Consider the following 19,229-nt stretch of genomic DNA (forward strand, 5'->3'; position numbering starts at 1 on the left):
ATGATCCTCAGGGTCCATTCTGACTGCAACAATTCTAGGAAGTTTAGTCATATAGATCTGCTTGGATTGCTGAAAAAGTCATGTGATCCAAACAAAATCCCTGACAAAATTCTGACATGGTTAATTCCTATGGGAGTGCTGTGCCAGGGGTACAGGATGGTTAAAATTAATTTTATTTATTTATTAAATTTCTATACCTACCTTCATCCTAAGATCACAGGGCAGTTTACAATATGAAAACACAAAAATACATAACATAGTAAAAAACAAAACCAATAATCCTCAGCCCCTAGTTAGCATGTGGGCCGTTATTTACGCAAGTAGCCTTTGCTCAGGTGAGATAACAGTTTGTCCGAATGGCATTATGAATGTATTTCAGTCTCCACTCCTCTAATTTTGAACTTGAGAGTATGTTCAGCGCACCTGGCCAAGGTAGAAAACCCCGCCCTGACATTTCCTAGGTATGCTTCATGCATTTCCCTTTACAGGACAATTACTGCCACCTTGTGGCTCTTCCTAGACTGTTTCCAATAACATACGCAACTTTCACTCATGAATGAGATTACGACAGAGTACGTTCTTTAGACATCACGGTAGTGAGGGGCATCTAAAGGCATTAATCTGTAACCTGGGTTGTGGCATGCAATATCATCGCTCCAGGTACCTATGGAGCAAGCTTTCCTTTCTCTCTGGAAGTTCTCCAGTTCACATGATCTGGTGGCTATGTGTTAACCTGTTTGTGTTAATAAATACGTTCTTAGTGATACACACTTGTGACCTGTTAGTCAATGTGATATAGTATTGTCCCCAGTGGAATCACACTAGTTTATTGAGGTGTTGGTTGGCACCTGCCTGTTGCAGGAGACAATGGAGAAGTATGCCTTTGAGGGCGAAGTCAAACTGTTGGAGAGTTACAGCGCCTGCTGTGGCTGTAGAGACTGGATACGGAAGAGACATGTTTCGTTGCAGCTGGGGCAGTTGGAGGCAGTGCCGGATTTACATATAAGCTAAACAAGCTATAGCTTAGGGCCCCACTCTCTTGGCCCCCCCCCAAAAAAAAAATTAAAGGAGAAAAACAACTGGATGTAGATTTCCAAAATATAAGATAAAAAACAAATATGATGATCAGGCAGTATAGACTAAGAGTATGAGCAGGGCCGTCTTAAGCATATGCAGTGCCTGGGTGCAGAGATCCGTCCTGCGGTCCCACCCACTCCCGGGTTGCCCAGAGTTGTCTGCTTTTTTTTTAGGAAGCTGACAGCACGCTTATCTCTGCTCAGGAAAATAAAACAGGAAACATACGGAGCCCAGCGCAACAAACCAGCCCGAGGCGTTGGCATTAGTGACTGAGTGAAGCCAGGTGCCTCATGGTGTAAGCCTCTCCACAGCCCTACACCAATCCCAGGCGCACAGGAGGACAGAGGCGGCCGGCCGCCTCAGCACCTCGCTGGCTAACTCGCCCCCGAACTCGCGGGGCAGAGCCGCCCGCAGCAGAAGAGCCTGCCGCAGCGCTCTGACGGACAGATGGGCTCTTCCCTGGACTCCAACTCTTGGGTCCTGGACTCTCAGCCTGGCGCCCCTGAGGGCCCGACGCCTGGGTGCCCCACACCCCTGGTGCCTATGGTTAAGACGGCCCTGTGTATGAGCATATATTCAACACACAAAACAGTGACAATTTGTTGTTGACAAAGGACAGCTGGGCATATAAAGGGCCCCATTACCTTCAGTAGCTTAGGGCCTCATCAAACCTAAATCCGGCCCTTGTTGGAGGTGTGTGGTATTGCTGGTGAAGATGCACCATGGCCTTTCTTCTCTCTGCGTTCCTCTCAGCAGTCATTCCTCCTCTGGTCACGGCTATGGATGCACAACCTGGCTGTCTCCAGGCAGTCTGTAATGGATCATCTGCAGTCATCTCCAGGTTGTCTGCAATGGATTCCCACAGAACGAGGTTAACGCCACCAGCCTTCATGCATCATTTGCAGACATCTTTGTAACGCTGAGTTGGTCGGCCAATGGGCCTGGTGCCTGAAGCCAGTTCTCATTAGAGCATGTTCTTGGGGATCCTGCCACCTTCCATGGAACTGACCGAGCCAGCGTAGGGGTAAACTCTTGGTTACAGATTATGCTTGGGATGGGTGAGTAACACTTGGCATTCGCTTTACGAATGTAACTGCTACTGGATAGCAACACATTACAAAAGCGAAATGGCTATGAATTCTGCTGAGTGCTGAACTGCCGCTGAACATAATAACTCATAACAACGACAACAGTGAATCTGTTCCATCGTTTTTCTCATTTGCAGCATCTGCGGTAAACACTTGGAATGCTATGCAGAGTATTAATTGCTGCTTCTGTTGCTTTTATGGCTGCCATTATATTTCAAGGCAGGTTGGTTATTGATGACTGGGGAAAGAGAATGGGTGGTAGGTTCTGTGATGGACACCACCTGCCTTATAGGAAGGAAGAAGGGAGGATGGGGTGGTGGTGGAGGAGAAGACAGTATCAGAGCCTGATCATACAATGCCTTGAGAGCTGCTTCCAGAAAGTAGATATGGAAGGCAATTGTTTGGCACTGTCCTGCAGTGCTCTACAAGGTTCCATCTCATTTCCCGTGCTCTTTAACATCTATATGAAACTGCTGGAAGCTGTCATCAGGCAACATGAAGTGGACGACACCCAGCTCTATCTCTCTGTTCCATCTGAATTGGAAGAGGTGGTGGAGATATTACAGTAAATCAGTTTCTTGGAGGTGGTGATAGCCTGGATTCCTGAAAAGATAAGAGATGTTAACATGTCCTGTGTTCTCAAGTATAGGAGATGGGGAGATGGCCTGTTCTGGCCTGAGCTGGCCCACAGCCTATGGATGCAAGGATCAAGTGCTCTTGGTGGCTAGGAATGCCTTTTTCCAGCTCTGGCTGGTTTGCTACCTATGACCCCTTTTGGCCAGAAATGACTTGGCCATAGTAATCCATTCTCTGCTAACTTCCTGACTGGATTATTGTAATGCACTCTACACAGGGGCACCCTTGAAGAAGACCTGGAAACTTCCATTGGTCCAAAAGGCAGCACCCAGATTACTGGCTTGGGTTCCATTTAGATCTCATATTATCCCTGTTTTAAAACAGATGCATCGGTTGCTAGTTTGTTCCCAGTTTGAAGTTCACAGACATAACAGCAGAGGTGGTAACTGCTGTGTTTTTGACTTCAAGGCCACATCCTTGCAGGAGTTGTTGTCGTCGCTGTCAGCTGCTAAGTAGTTCTCGTGGTTGGTATTCATGTTAGAGATTTAGGCCCCAATGTCTGAAAGATACAGGACCTCTTGGGAGTTAAGATGAGCAGAGGGGGGCTTCCTGGTAGTTCTGCTGCCCACAGAAAGTTGGGGGGGGCGGCGGCCCAATAGACTAGAGGGAATTCTCTGTGACAGCCACTAAGTTGTGGAATCCCAACCCCCATAGATGTGTGTCTAGCATATTTATTATACATTTTTCAGTGAATGTTGAAGATGCACCTCTCTTTACCCAGGCCTTTGACACCTGAGATGCATATTTTAAAGACCAATTGCAATTGTAAGTTGCTTTTCATTGTTTTTATCATTGTATTTTAGGTTGTTGTAACCTGCCCTGGCTGTGTGTGTGTGTGTGTAATGAATGAAAGCACTATTATTAATAATAATACCACATCTGGATGCAGATGTAGTCTGGTCCCCTCACCATCCATTCACTGTATGAACATGCAATACAACATGAGTGAAAGTAATCCATTGATTGGGTAAGCTGAAATCAGCACTGACCTAGTGATTTAAATCTATATGCTGCTCAACCCTCTAAAACAAAGGATCAAAAACAATTCTTGTAAATCTGGGTGAGGTTGAAAGATGCACATGAAGATAAAGCCAAATCAAACTTCACATCAGGCATGTATGCAGATTTTAGTATCTAGGACTGAAAAATAGAGAACTGAACCATTGACACTGAAAAGGGCACTTCATAGTTTTTAGCAAGACATGTTTTCTTTACTGGTGGCTGTTCTCAGCTCCACAGTTCTCTCCCTCTTGAACTTCCTTAAAACCTGAAGATCTTCCCACAGCAAGGCAGATTTCTCTTTCTATGCAAGCATTTTAAGGAAGCTGGGAACGAGAAGGGTGTGACTGGAGAAAGTTTGTTTGCAGTACATACAACTCTCCATTTGTGCAGGGGTTGCATTTTGGGTCATCACCCTGTCAGTGGAGTGTGCTTAAGCCCACACCACCCCATTCTGCCCCCTTCTAGGGCCAAAAATGGCGCACACGGGGGCAGTTGTGCCCCAATTGAATGTGTGCAAAATGGTTTCCACCTGTGTGGGTAGAGTATTAGGGGAGAGAGTAGTCCCTCTGGTGGGGGACACCTTGGGCTCCTTCTGGGATAGCTTGTCCACCTTTGGTCCCACCCTGCACTCATCTCTCACCTGTGGCTCCTAGATGTCAGCATGTGACCAGCGGCCACACCCTGGGAATGGCTTTGACTGGCCAACTAAACCAGTAGGGTAGCTGATGAGTCTCAAAGCCTTGGTGAGTTAGGGACTTTTCCCTACATGTGAAGACAGGCTTTGACAGATTGAGCAGACAAGACCAATAATGGGTCCAACAGTCAATAAGGAGGTCTCTGCATGTGCTGTAGATGGAAGTGAGGGGCAGATGGGGCACATCAATCTAGGAAGGTAGCCCCTCTAGGAGAAAATCCTAAACCTCCACTGCCTTGTGGGACATCTTCAGGAGAAGAAAGGTCCAAGGAGGAAACCCTACACAAATCCAGAGTTTGTACCTAAGGTAGCTGGATGGTGTTTCATAAGCCTCCTTCCAGCAACTCCTGCAGTCAAGCTGGTGCCAAATGTATTGCTCTGCTTTCCTTTGGATCACCTCATAAAGTATGAAAGGGAGGTCTTGTTGTCTGGGCAGCCCAGGACCTCCACACACACTGCTGAAGCTTGAGCCGCACAAAGGTCACTTCGGTACTGTTAGCACAGCGGTTTGAGTTCACGCCTGGAGGCACACATTGTCTCCTGAGACGGACGGACAACAACGACAACATGGTTTTTCTAATGGCTATTTTTATGTACAATATTCCTGTTTCACAAAGGATGTCACCTGCCCTAACCCTAATCCCAAGTAGTTTGGGATGGTGCTGGTTGACTGGGGAGATAGACAATGCTTTTATGCGTGTGTGTATGCCCTCAGATCTCTGGTGTCTCCTGATTTTAGGTAGCTGCTGCAGACCGCCCAAAAGGACATGTTTGATGGAGACCAGTTCACTATGTAGAAGGTTGTAAGAAGACAGCCCTCTGTCTGAAGGAGTTTTCTGTTTGAAGGGCAGTCTGGTCCAAGTCCTCTTTAAAGATGATGGTCAGGATTCAACCAAGAAGCTCTGCTAGGTGAAGCCCATGCAAGGACTCCTGCTAGTGCAGTGGGACCTCCTCCTCTCCTCCCCTGTGCCCCCCTGCCTCCAAAATTGGTGGGGGGACAGTTTTGGGAGAACCCTCTTAACAGAGCATATCAGGAGCAGAGGGCAGGTCACTCCATCCGGAAGCAGAAATGCCCCGCTGCTGCTTAGAGGGGTGAGCCAGGGATGTGGTTGGGACCATATGAGTGCCTCAGCAGGAGTACCATATGGGAGACTGGATCTGCTGGTGCAATTGCACCAGTTCAACCTTGCTGCTGCTTTGCCTCAGCCTTGTCCATGTAAAATAACAATAACACTGGAGTTTGGAAGTGGCTCCATGACTCTGCCCTACCACTCTCTCGGCTGGGACTGGGCATGGACTGCTAACTAACTGTTGGAGGGAGATGGTGGAAAACTGGAGCTGGGGCTGGAATGGAATGACTGGACTCCTGAACAGAGAACACCCTGCGCTGCAACATTTTCTCATTCACCTCCTGTACTAGATTCATCAAGTGAATTTTTATACAAGAAGCGTTTAATATTTAACTCCAAGAAGGAGCATTTACTACGCTACTCAAAGCAAGCAACCCTCTTGGCATATTTGCTTTCGACGTTTTGTATTTATTTATCGAAAAGAGCTTTCTTTTAACAGCTTGGTAAACATAATGAGTACCGGAGGGGAGAGGAGGAAAGAAGACCAGCAAAAGCTATTTAAGTCAGCGCTGCTATTCTTTTGTCTGTTCGTCCTGCCGTTCCAGCTATACTACTTAATCAAAAGCACAATGGTTTCTGAGAATGTATGAATTTCCTAAGTAATAATAATAATAGTAATAATTTATTATTTGTACCCCGCCCATCTGGTAAGGGGGCAAAAAAAAGAAACAAAAATGGGGGGGGGGGGGAAATTATGGTACACATTATATTTGCATCATTTTCATTTTGCCCCCTCTCGATTAATGTCTTCTGTATGTTTCAACTTGCTGCTATGTCGGCCTGCCCCCCCCTCACCACTTCGTAGTAAACTCTTGTCCCATAGCCAGTACATTAAGTTCTTGGTTAGATCCATGACGTCAAATGGTATCTGGCTCCCAGCCATGGAATGATGCATGAATGAACTGGGTTCTCAGTTCACACGGTTCTCTCTCTCCCTCTCTCTCTCTCTGTGTGTGTGTTATAAGGCAGTGAATCTCCATCTTTTAAACATTTAGCCATGGGGGGGGGGAGGGGTTGGAATGGTGCCCTGTGGCATATGCCTCCAAGCAGAAATCACACAAGAAAGTTTTCCTTCTCTTGAAAGGTGTGAACGAAGAGATGTCACTCCAAACTAGCGTTTAGACAGAGGAAAATGCAAATCCATGATGCAACTCATGCTAGAACAACTTTTTTTTTTTAAAAAAAAGGCTGGGGTTTTTTTTATTTTAAAAAATGAACTTTAATCATCCCCAAGTCTAGCTACAGCTCAAGACATAGGGATTTATTTTATTTTGGGGAGGTTTTTTTTAGGGAAAGAGGAAAAAGAGAAAATTGACAGAGGACTGGAGACTTCAATAATTTATGAACGGAGTGGCAAGAACAAACAGAAACTAATCTTTCTGCAAATGTGGAATTGCTGCAATTCTAAGGGAGATGAACCGGGAGTAAGCTGCACTGAGTTCAGTGGGACTTACTTCATGCCCTCCAATATTTCTCTGATGAAAATAAGGACGTCCCATTCCATCATGATAGTTTTACTATTTATTCCCCCAAACATCTTACTGGATTGTCCCAGCCACTCTGGGCAGCTTCCAACATATATAAAAACATAATAAAACATTAAACATAAAAAAACCCTTGCCTATACAGTGGTACCTCGGGTTAAGAACTTAATTCGTTCTGGAGGTCTGTTCTTAACCTAAAACTGTTCTTAACCTGAAGCACCACTTTAGCTAATGGGGCTTCCCGCTGCTGCCATGCCGCTGCCAGAGCACGATTTCTGTTCTCATCCTGAAGCAAAGTTCTTAACCCGATATACTATTTCTGGGTTAGCGGAGTCTGTAACCTGAAGAATCTGCAACCTGAAGCGTCTGCAACCTGAAGTGTCTGTAACCCGAGGTACCACTGTACAGGATTGCCTTCAGACAGCTCTGGGGTTGGATAACTCTATACCCTCCAACATTTCTCCAATGAAACCAGGGACATCCTAAGGAAAAGTGGGACATTCCAGGATCAAATCAGAAAATCCAGGATGGCTTCTCTAAATCAGGGACGTCCCTAGAAAATAGGGACCCTTGGAGGGTCTGTTACTTTACAGTAAGCATGTTTAGCATTGCATTGCACAGCTTGGAGAATCCATCCAGTTGGTGTGGATGTTCAAAATGAGCAGAAAAGGAAGTCTTCCTGCATGCAACAGAAAATTTGTGGAAATTATCAAATTGTGAAGCTCAGTTTAAAGATGATGCTTGACATGCTGTAGTGTAGTCATTGCTGCCAGTACTGTTGCAACAGTGGGCGATGCATTCCTTGGTGGCCGGATCTGCTATTCTAATGGATCTTGCCACCCGAGATAGTTGCTTCACCTGCCTCATGCGTGGGCCAGCCCCAGTTCCTGAATTTGGTAACATATTATATCAGGCCACAGCACGTTTAGCAATAGCATCATCAGAGGCCTCTAGTGAACCAGTTTATATGGTCATATGGAACTCACCCCAAAATACACTTAAAGTAGGCCATCATTTTAAAATGATGATCCAGTGATGGTTACTAGTTATAAAAGCTAAAAGAATAAAAATAAATACATTATTGATATTTAGACATAATCTAGCTCTGATTGCGAGATGGTGAGGACAAGGAGTAGGGAATAATGATCTGCATCAGGACTTGCTGGTGAATATCTCAGTTATTTGGCTGTCCACTGTCGGAGGCAGCATGCTGGATTAGAATGGACCTTTTCTCTGACCTTTTCTTAATGAAAGCAATGTTCAGGAATGCATCCCAGAGAACCAAACACACAAGTTCACACTTATCCAAACTTCACAATGCAAACAATGCTTGCAAAAAATGCATATATTGGCGAAAAGTGTGCCCAACATGAAGATATTAGTGAAAACAATAGACAAAACGCATTATATTGCGGAAAACTGCTTGCAAAAATGTGTACATTATTCAAGACTGCATACAAAATTGTGTTTGCTGGGAGAAATTAACACAAAGATGAATATTCACGAGAATTAAAAAAATAAAAATAACTTCAGATTGCTGCAACATGTGGAGAACTGAATTTAAGATTGGAAAAATGAAAAATGGAGAGACCCCAAACTGACAGATTCTTTCATCTGAAGCTGTGACTATTGGTCAGGCTGGCTGGGGCGGGTGGGAGCTGGATTCCAACAGTGTCTTAGAGAGGAGGGAGGAAATTTAACCACTGCCCTTTCCTGAACCTGCGGCAAGGGACTAAAAGTTCAGTCTCCGATTTACCTTATTTCACCTGCTAGGGGATTAAAACGTGGTTCAGGCCAGGTGATTGGGCTGGTTTGTAGGGGACATTCTAGGATAAATTGTTCTCTCCGCTGCTACCCTGAGTGTGATTCATAGACAGCGTTTTCTGCTTAAAACCTAAGATGACCTGGCATTGACATGCAGGAAATGGAGCAGTCGGGTTCTCTCATTAAACTAGCTGTCACAGAAGATAGAGAAGAAACTGCTAGGAAACAAGAAAATATACTTTATCTCAGACTCTCTTTTAAGATAAATAACAAAGGCGCTCACTGACCAGTTCTGAAAATTCATCAATCAAGGGTGCCTTGGTTTTTTGTTCTTTGTTTTTAAAAGAAGGCTTTTTATTCATTTATGTAAACAGCTCTGATTTCATTTGATGGAGGGCAGTATAAAAACTGATACAAGCCACACACCCCTCTCAGGCCACACACACCACTGTAAGATGTGTGGAGAGGATGGTGTCCAAAGTACTTCATTCAGAACAAATTCAAACACACCTTAAAAGGTAAAGGTAAAGGGACCCCTGACCATTAGGCCCAGTCGTGACCGACTCTGGGGTTGCGGCGCTCATCTCGCTTTATTGCCCGAGGGAGCCAGTGTACAGCTTCCGTGTCATGTGGCCAGCATGACTAAGCCGCTTCTGGCAAACCAGAGCAGCGCACGGAAACGCCGTTTACCTTCCCGCTGGAGTGGTACCTATTTATCTACTTGCACTTTGACATGCTTTCTAACTGCTAGGTTGGCAGGAGCAGGGACCAAGCAACGGGAGCTCACCCCGTTGCGGGGATTCGAACCGCCAACCTTCTGATCGGCAAGTCCTAGGCTCTGTGGTTTAACCCACAGCGCCACCCGGGATAGTGAAACCATGGAGTTAGGAATCATTGATGGCCACCAACTTGAATGGCTTTAAAAGAGAAAAGCACTTTTGCTTTGCTGGAATGTGTCCTTGAGTTAGGATAATGTTTCTGTTTTTCCTGAACGGAGATATGCCTGTGTGGGATTGTGGGTAGAGAAATTTGACTGCAGGCAGCTGTGCAATGGGAAGAGTCCCATATGAGGAAATAGTCCTGTTCGATATAAGGCAGTTTCATCAATACATCCATAAAACAGAGAACCACTTGGGGGCCCTGCTATTTCAGGGCCATTTGTCTATGGGGATAACTCTGGCACAGTGGAACAAGACCTGTGGTTTCACGGCCGGGGTACCAGAGCTTTCAAGCCTTCTCTTAGAACAGCTGACCAAAGGAAAGAAGAGATTTGGGTTGCCAATCTGCAAAGCTAAGCAAGAAATGTGTCATGGGAGTTTTCATTGCATTGACATGTTTTCTTTTAGCCCATGCCAGACGTTTAAATATGTAGAGTGGGAAGAAGATAATGGACAGAAATTAAGCGGACCTCCCTAAAGGTCCCTCTGTTGTGCTGTGTTTTGTTTTTGTGTGGGCAAAGGTTCAGAGAGGCTCTTGGTTCAGCTTCAGCCACTTTGCTTGTTTCTAAGTGAAACCAGCTGCGGACATGATCCAATGTACATAGCCTCCAGCGCTGCAAAACATTTGCATGAAAAGGTCTTTTTCTTTGCCTTATTTACTGTCTTGAAGCAAAAAAGAAAAAAGAAAAAATAGGGTAAAATGTCAAAATTCTGTTCCAGAACAAATTGCACATCACCACCTACTCTTGGCTAAGCTTATTGTCCTTCACCTTTTTGTGGGGAAAATCTGGATGAAAAAGTGAAGATAATGGGTGCAACCAAGAACAGTGGAACTGCTGCTGTCTCTCCTCTCTCTCTCTCTCTCTCTCTCTCTCTCTCTCTCTGTGTGTGTGTGTGTGTGTGTGTGAGAGAGAGAGAGAGAGAAGGGCATGATTTTATTAAAGGCAAAATGCGCTGTGCGTTTGTGACACACAAGTGAGCAAAACTCCTTATTATTGGTATATGGAGAAATAGAACAAAAACATATGAATGAACAACTGTAGCAATTTCACATAGCCAATGAGCTAACCTAAATAGTATTGGTCCAAGCACCACTCAAACAGCAAAACAACCATAAGTTTGAAGTATCACTTCTCAAGACAATTAGAAGAGCCAAGCAGATTTTTAAATCTTTGAAGGTGACCCGGAAACTACAACTAAACCAGAATGTGGCAGCTAGGCTGGTGACTGGGAGCGGCCGCTGAGGCCATATAACACTGGTCCTGAAAGACCTACATTGGCTCTCAGTACTTTTCCAAGCACAATTCAAAGTGTTGGTGCTGACCTTTAAATCCCTAAATGGCCTCGGCCCAGTATACCTGAAGGAGCGTCTCCACTCCCATCATCCACGCCGGACACTGAGGTCCAGCACCGAGGGCCTTCTGGTGGTTCCCTCACTGCGAGAAGTGAGGTTATAGGGAACCAGGCAGAGGGCCTTCTCGGTGGTGGCGCCCGCCCTGTGGAACATCCTCCCTACAGATGTCAAGGAAATAAACAACTTTTAGAAGACATCTGAAGGCAGCCCTGTTTAGGGAAGTTTTAATGTTTGATGTTGTTGCTTTCTTATTGTTATTGATGTTCTGTTGGGAGCCGCCCAGAGTGGCCGGGGAAACCCAGCCAGATGGGCGGGGTATAAAGAATAAATTATTATTATTATTATTATTATTATTATTATTATTATTATTATTCAGAGTCACCCTGGGCTCAGCCTGGGAGAATCATTGGGTGCCACAGCGCTGGCAGGCATGGAATGTGCAGAGCGAGGAATCGGCTCTTTATTGTCAAAAGTACACTTGTAAGTTAAGAAAAGGGATGTCCATCAGTTCTGCATTTCTCAGCTGCTCCTAGATGTGCACCTCATGAGGCAGTTGCTCCAACCTTGGCTTATATCTCCCACCCCCACTGAGCTGTGGGCAAGCAGACGAAGACTCCACCTTTGTGTATACTGTTTCTGCTTCTCCCTCTTCACTCCTCTTCTGGTCCTGGGAGACAGTGGAGCAGGAGAGGTAGAGGCAGGAGGCAAGCGAAAGGTTCCAGGTTCAATCCCTGGCATCTCCAGGGAGGGCAGGGAAAATTTCCTATCTGAAACCCTGGAGAGATGCTGCCTCTCAGTGTTGACAGGACTAAATAAGAACTAATTTTCATGTAAACTGCTTAGAGGTGTTGATGCTTAAGAGGTATATAGGTCCTGTTAAAGAAACAAGTTTGATGGGCACATGGTCTGATTTGTTATAAGGCAAAAGGCAATTTCCTATGGCTGCTCCCAACCCCAGACTTCTCTTCAGTTGAATGATGAGACATTTGCGCTGAATGCAGAAGCTGCTGCTGAGACATAAGGGGAAGCTCAAGGAATTATGATGACTAGACAAGATAATCCACTCAGGTGCTTCACAAATATTTGGCGTATAGTCCAAGTGTGTTGTTTTTGTCAACAGGCACGTCCAATTGAAGAACTACCTGGCACCATGGAAGATGCCGTACATTCTGTACTCCAGACCCTCCTGACATGCTAAGGCTGCTTGCTTGTCTCAGAGCCCCGTGCAGGTGTGTGGTCTGCAGCTTGCAGCGAAGTAAAATGTTGGCAGAGAGGAAGAGCTGAACACAGGAGAGAGAATATTTAACAAGCAGGGATGATTAAAAGCCTAAAATTGGGTTAGGCAGATGTGAACGAACAATAGGAGCGAGCTGATTGCAAAGTGCATACTAATCTAGTTATTCAGGCACCATGGAGATGATTTGTGTCATGAAAATGACTCCAGTAATGCTCTGGAACATTTTCCTTGTGTGCATGAGCTGCAATCAGGAGTTAACCTTTTGCTTAAATGTGGACTCAGCACCCACCACGAAATCAGCAGCAAAGAATGTATTGCTGTACGCCACCTCCAATTTCTAAGCATTGCAAGATTCTGGGGATCCTAACTACCAGGCAGTTGAAGTAGGGGTACCCACCCCTTAAGTACTCCGGCACAAAGCCACTTCCTTTGTTACTTAGAGAGCCATTACCTCAACAGGAAGCTAGCCTGGCTATTCCAGGAATTGAGTCCGCGCTGGATTAATTAATTTTACAATTGTTCATAATCCAATAAAAACTATGTAGTTTAATTAATTCAATAACGTTGATGCACTTGATCCAGAGATGCCAGCTTTTCAAAGCCTGACAGTCGTTTGCACCACCAGCATCCCCCAGCTTCCCCCATGACTCTTTGCACCCACCTACATAATTCCCCCTCCCTGGGAGTTATACCATTCATTTTGGAAACTGCTTGGGACATAGGAATCTGCCTTATACTATTGGTTCATCTCTGTCTACTGGCAGCCGATCTACAGGATTTAAGTCTCAATGTCTCTCCCAGCCCTTTCCGAAGACGCCAGTGACTGAACTTGGAACCTTCTTCATGCAAAGCAGATTTTCTACTGCTGAGCCACAGCCCATCCCTAAAGGGCTATATTGGCATGAATCATTATTTCAGATTGAGTGTGTTAATTCGGTGCTAATATGTTTAATTGCAAATGTAGTATGTTGCACATAACCGGGAGAACACAGAGCTTCACTGGCATACAGCTGATTTGTGAAAGTAACGTATTTGATCCTGAGGCTACCTCTTGGCAATGTGGCAGTTGTTTCAGCTTTTTCTAAATGCAAACGCAGTTCCTGATTATGATTCACCTGTTTGATTAAAAATAATTACACAAGGGAGATATGGAGCCCTCTGAGAACTTGGAAGGAGTTGGAGAAGCAGTACCAGATCATTTTAATGTTAGTCATTTGATAAGTGGAGACTAATTTTCTCTTCCGCCTGGAACTGTTGAGTAAAGTTTTGCTTAGATGGTATCACCAAGAGGAAATAGAATTATTATATTGAAATGCTTCTGGAATCTGCAGAGTATTCACAAATATAAACATGATGACGAGTGTTGCATGGGAAACACCAGATCAATCCGAGCTGTACTTGCCAGCTACTAGATCAAGCTGCCTCTTATGTACGAGTCACCTTATTATGATTTTAGTATGATAAATATCATTAATTATACTGAATGTTGATTACCTTTCTTCTTCTTCTTCTTCTTCTTCTTCTCCTTCCTTCCTTCCTTCCTTCCTTCCTTCCTTCCTTCCTTCCTTCCATTAAGATGGTTCTGACCCCTGTGCATGCATTATTTCACTCCCCACAATAACCCCATACAGAGTAGGTCACTATTCTTATATCACTATCTATATTATAGATGAGGGACGTGGATGGCGTTGTGGTCTAAACCACTGAGCCTCTTGGGCTTGCTGATTGGAAGCTCAGTGGTTCAAATCCGCGCAACAGGTTGAGCTCCCCTTGTTCTGTCCCAGCCTCTGCCAACCTAGCAGTTCGAAAGCATTCCAGTGCAAGTAGATAAATACGTACCACTGTGGCAGGAAGGTAAACAATATTTCCATGCGCTCTGGTTTCCATCATGGTGTCCCACTGCACCAGAAGCGGTTTAGTCATGCTGGCCACATGACCTGGAAAGTTGTCTGTGGACAAATGCTGGCTCCCTTGGCCTGAAAACGAGATGAGTGCCACAACCCCATAGTTGCCTTTGACTGAACTTAAGCCTCCAGGGGTCCTTTACCTTTTACCTTACCTATAGATGAGCAAACCATCCATGACTGGTAGGGTTGCTTGGTTTAAAGTTTCGGAGTCGTATCCAACAAAATTCTTCTGCTAGTGCAAGGATTTGTGCGCAACAAAATGTACCTTCCCTCTCCCCACATATCCCCCAACCTGCTCCAAAGGGGTGGTGGAAGTTCCCCAGAACAGATTTAGGGGGGTGCAGGAAGAGGAGAGGAAAGGGAAGTGTCAGGATGCTGGCAGCAGCTCCTAGCTGATTGCCTGGAAAAGTATAAAGACAAGGGAAGGTTTCTTACCTTCCTTTTTTATTCAATAATTACAGAGAGAGGCTATAGAACCCAGACTCTTGGATAATGGCGTTGCCCCGAGTGAATCTCCACTCCCCTGTCTCTCTCATTTCCTCATTGTCACTTCTATGGGAGCTGCTACGTGCCTTCTGTCTTTGAGCTCTTTGCTCTCCTACTTTCAAGGCTCGCTGGGTTCTGGGGGGGGTGGGTGGGTCTGGAAAGCTTTCTAAAGAGACTTGTCACGGTCCTGTTCACAGGTGATCGACGTCCTGGCTGGGGACTTCGGGACCAGAGGCAAGATGGCGGGGTGGGAGCAGGAACGGAAGAAGCCAGGAGTCAGAAAGCCAAGAGCCGAGGGTCAGAGAGCCGGGAGTCAAGAAGCCAAGGGTCCGAGGATCAAGAAGCAAGGAGTCACAAAGTCAGGGGTCTGAGGATCAAGAAGCAAGGAGTCACGAAGTCAGGGGTCTGAGGATCAAGAAGCAAGGATTCAAGGAGTCAAACTCAGCAAGGCAGGGAACGTGTTGCTGTGGCAAAGAGCCGAGGAGAAAATGCTGACCTTATATCCCATCCCGGCTCTGGCCACCAGGTGCTGTGAGTTACCAATCGGCCTCACCTGTGTGGCTGCGCCTTGCCTCTTCAGATCAAACTTAGGAAGGCCCCAGTCCTGCAGGGTCCTATTCGTCACAGGGCCTGGCTCCTGCACGCACACCTGACAACACTGTGTCCATCAGCTGTCGCCCTGCTTCCTCCTCCTCCTCCTCTCTCCCATGATCTCCCAACTTTCCCCCTTATCTGCCTCTGAGCTATGACCTCCCGCAAACCCCTTTGTAAATCTAAACTGTCTTCTTCTTCCTCTTCTTTGGAAGGTTCAGGCTGGGGGGGTGGTCTCACCATTCCTCCTCTGCCCAGTCCCTGACAGGAAGTTCCATTGCACATCCACCCCTAACTGGAGATTGTGGGGACTGAACATGGGACCTTCTTCAGTCAAGGCAGATGGTCTTTTCCTTCAAAAACCTATAACAGTGGCAGGGATGTGGATTCATCATGTGCCTTACTATAGGCAAAGGGATGTTCTAAGCATGTGAAATGCTGGAAGGCATGATATGTGCTGTGTTCCTACAAGAAAACATGTCTTGAGTTTTTAAAGTCACAACAGGAAGATGGTGTGGGCAGGGCAGAATAAGCATGGTGTTACTAGCTGACACGAAAGACTGTCCTGATGCAGGGCAGAAGGAATATTGGTCCTTGCCAGAAGAACAAAATAATAGTTCTGAGGACTAGGTAAATACCAGAGTAACTGTACAAAAGAAATAAAACCAATCTTCTCATGTCAGTCTTTTGCAAATAAAAAATAAAAATAAAAAATCATCTACTTAAGAGAAGAAATAATAAGTCCATTAGAAACCATGTACACTCCAGGCAACAATTCAATATGTTGAAAAAGCCATTTGGGCTGAAGATCAATAATTGATACTGGCCTTTAATTAAATTGGAGTTTTAATAATTTCAGAACAGTTGTTAGTTCCCAAGGCATATGTGTCACAATGAAATGTGTGTGGTAATCAGTAATCAATAATATTGTGTAAACAAAGCATTGCCCTGTGAAAGCACAGCTAAGCAACCTTCGTTGGGGAGTATTTATGGAGGGGAATACCTCTGCTTTGATTGAGGTTACAAATCCCCCAAAGTAGCTTTGCTAATCTTTTGCAGCAAAAGCAACAAAGAATTTTGCAGCACCAGGGGTGCCAACTTAGGTAAGCCCTGGCACACATAATCAATCGTATGATGCAGTACACACACACCATTTGAGGGGCAATGCCCATAAACTTTGTGGGGCCCGGCCCCCTCAAATATTTTATTGTGTGTGGGGGGGGGGTCAAAGCCCCCACAGCCCTTAGGAGTTGGCTCCTATGTGCAGCACCATAAAAGATTGTCACATTTCCACCATGGAATCATAGCACTGTAGAGTTGGAAGGGACCCAAGGGTCATCTAGTCCAACCCCCTGCAATGCAGGAATCTCAACTCAAGCATCCATTACAGATGGCCATCCAACCTCTGCATAAAAACCTCAAAGGAAGGGGAGTCCCTCACCTCCCTAGGGGGTCCATTCCACTGTCAAGCAGCTCTTACCACCAGAAAGTTCTTCCTGATGTTTAGTTGGAATCTCCTTTCTTTTAACTTGAAGCCATTGGTTTGGATCCTTCCCTCGGGAGCATGAGGAAATAAGATTGCTCCATCTTTCACGTGACAGTCCTGCATCTCTCTCTATTCTGCAATCTCCTTTTGTGCGCACACCCCAGGATGATATATGTTGCTTTAAGATGCATAGAATCTTAAGAGCAAGACTGTTGGTTACCTTGTTCAGTTAGAGAAGGTTAAGTTCAGCTGATGGATGGATATGGAGGCTTGCTTGTTCATAAAATACCTGTTCTAAACTACTACATTCAATCTGAAACTTCACGTTGAACACAACACATGGTTCCAAGAGAAAGATGTATTGTGTATCAGTGCAACAACCAAGATCCTGAAAAGCTCTGAAAGACTTCCATTATGGGTTATTCTCAAACCACCCAAGTCCTGTTTTCTAGGATGCTGTGTAGCCATTTTCCGCCATATTGGATAAGCAGTTATAGTGAATGCAGACACAAACTAGGTAACTTACGATGCTATGCTTCCTTCCTGGCTATTTGAACTCCTAATCATAATCTTCTCCATGCTTTGACATTTCCCTGCTTGAGAGTCCATTGGAAGCCTCGTCTTCTTGGTGTATATTATTTTCTCTGGCATCCAGGGAACTGGCACAGCTTTGCAAGATCAGCTTAAAAGAATACAACAAGGCAAATATACTGGCACAAAGGAGACACATACAATTCCAATGGTTCTTAATTCCGGGCACTATCATCAAATGCTCAGGAGTGCTGCTCCGATCAGAGAGCAGCACTCCTGAGCTGCTGGGTGAGCAGTTTTTACACAGGCTTTATCTTTGAGACGGAGGAGAGGGAAAAACTAGGAGGTTGGCAGGCTGGGACTGGCAGCCAGCAAGCTGCAAACCTGGCAAAACCCAATCTTGATTTCTTTGTTGTTTTGTTACCAGTCCACTTTGTGGCTGGTAGTTCTGTTATCATCCTCTATATTTGTTTGATTGTTTATTATTTGTTTTGGATTGTTACACTCGCTCCAATTCTCTGAGTGGCCGTAAGCTCCAAAGGCACAGTGCTTACCCTGGTTTGCTTCTCTTTCGAAAGAGTTCACCGGAAGTTTTACTGGTGCTTTGTAATGTTTACATTTATTTTACAAACATACAGGTTGCAGAAACACATAGATGATGATGAGGACACAGCTTGACAGACCGCGAAAGTCCTCTGCTCCTGTGTCAGATCTCTAGGGAGACGGGCGGCATCCTAAGATGCTTTCACGAAATGCAAAGGCATGTTTGTTTCTTGAGCATTGATTCAGATTTGTTTGTTTGTATGACATTGCCTCATTCCAGTGCATTTTTTGTAACCTTTCCAAATTGCAAAAAGATTTGGCCGCCCTCTATTGCTGCCTTGTTCCCCCAGTGTATGTGTGTTCAACATTCATATAGTTCTATGCATCCTCCATGTGAAGATGGCACTTTCTGCCAGTGTCCCAGAAAAAGCGGGACAGCCCATTTTTTCCGTGAAAGAACTGCAGCCGTGTTGGTTGTCACGATCTCACACGATTTTGCAGTGCGATTACCCCCCCCCCCGAGAAAGTTCTTTTTTGGGGAGGGAATGCATGGCGTGGAATCATGCAAGATCGTGGAAACCAAAATGTCCACCATGCTCTCAAGATAAAAAATGGGAAGAAGTCAAACAGTCATACCTTGGTTTACAGACGCTTCGGGTTGTGTGATTTCGGGTTGCACACCGTGCCCAACCCGGAAGTACCGGGACGGGATACTTCTGGGTTTTGGTGCATGTGCAGAAGCGCTGAATCGCGACCTGTGTGCGCGCACACGCGGTGCTGCGGGTTGCAAATGTGCTTCCCGCATGGATCATGTTCACAACCCAAGCATCCACTGTATTTAGTCGCCAGATTCTGCACTACCATGATAGATATTTGTTGAAGGATGGTTTATGTTACAAATCAGCCCTAAATTGAAGGCCCATATTTTTAGATCTGCACTTCTGAAGACCCACCCCATACAGCTGTTTTTAACTGATCTCTTTTAATTTTTCTTATCAGTTTTTACTCATCCATTACCTATGCTTAATCAAGTATTTTATGTATATGTTTTAATCTATGTTTGGTTCTTTCTCCAATTTATTTTATAATTATCCACTTAGAGATACTGTTATGCTATTTATTTAGATGTTTTGCTTATGCTGGTCTGTGACCATAATAACGTAAATTCATTCATTCATTCATTCACAGCGAGGGATAACAAACGTCTCCCTCTAAGAATGGCAGTGCTTCCAATTAAGGCTACCCCCCCGCCCCTCTCAATACATGTCACCCCTATATCTG

At 45.1% G+C, this 19,229-nt stretch overlaps 2 long non-coding RNA genes across 2 annotated transcripts; one reads left to right on the plus strand and one right to left on the minus strand.

The window, feature by feature from the left end:
- Positions 1-1,654: 1,654 nt before the first annotated feature.
- LOC308480300 lies at positions 1,655-13,881 on the plus strand. Its single transcript, XR_013988010.1, has 3 exons — positions 1,655-2,135; positions 3,491-3,566; positions 12,288-13,881. It is a non-coding gene; the product is annotated as an uncharacterized lncRNA (long non-coding RNA).
- Positions 13,882-14,737: 856 nt separating this feature from the next.
- On the minus strand, positions 14,738-17,758 carry LOC308478885. Its single transcript, XR_013987354.1, has 2 exons — positions 17,401-17,758; positions 14,738-15,202 (listed from the first exon to the last, which is right to left on the minus strand). It is a non-coding gene; the product is annotated as an uncharacterized lncRNA (long non-coding RNA).
- Between the last annotated feature and the right edge of the window lie 1,471 nt (positions 17,759-19,229).

Source organism: Podarcis pityusensis, assembly GCF_964106645.2.
Source record: "Podarcis pityusensis genome assembly, chromosome: 6".
In the NCBI taxonomy this organism is placed as follows: Eukaryota; Metazoa; Chordata; class Lepidosauria; order Squamata; family Lacertidae; genus Podarcis; species Podarcis pityusensis.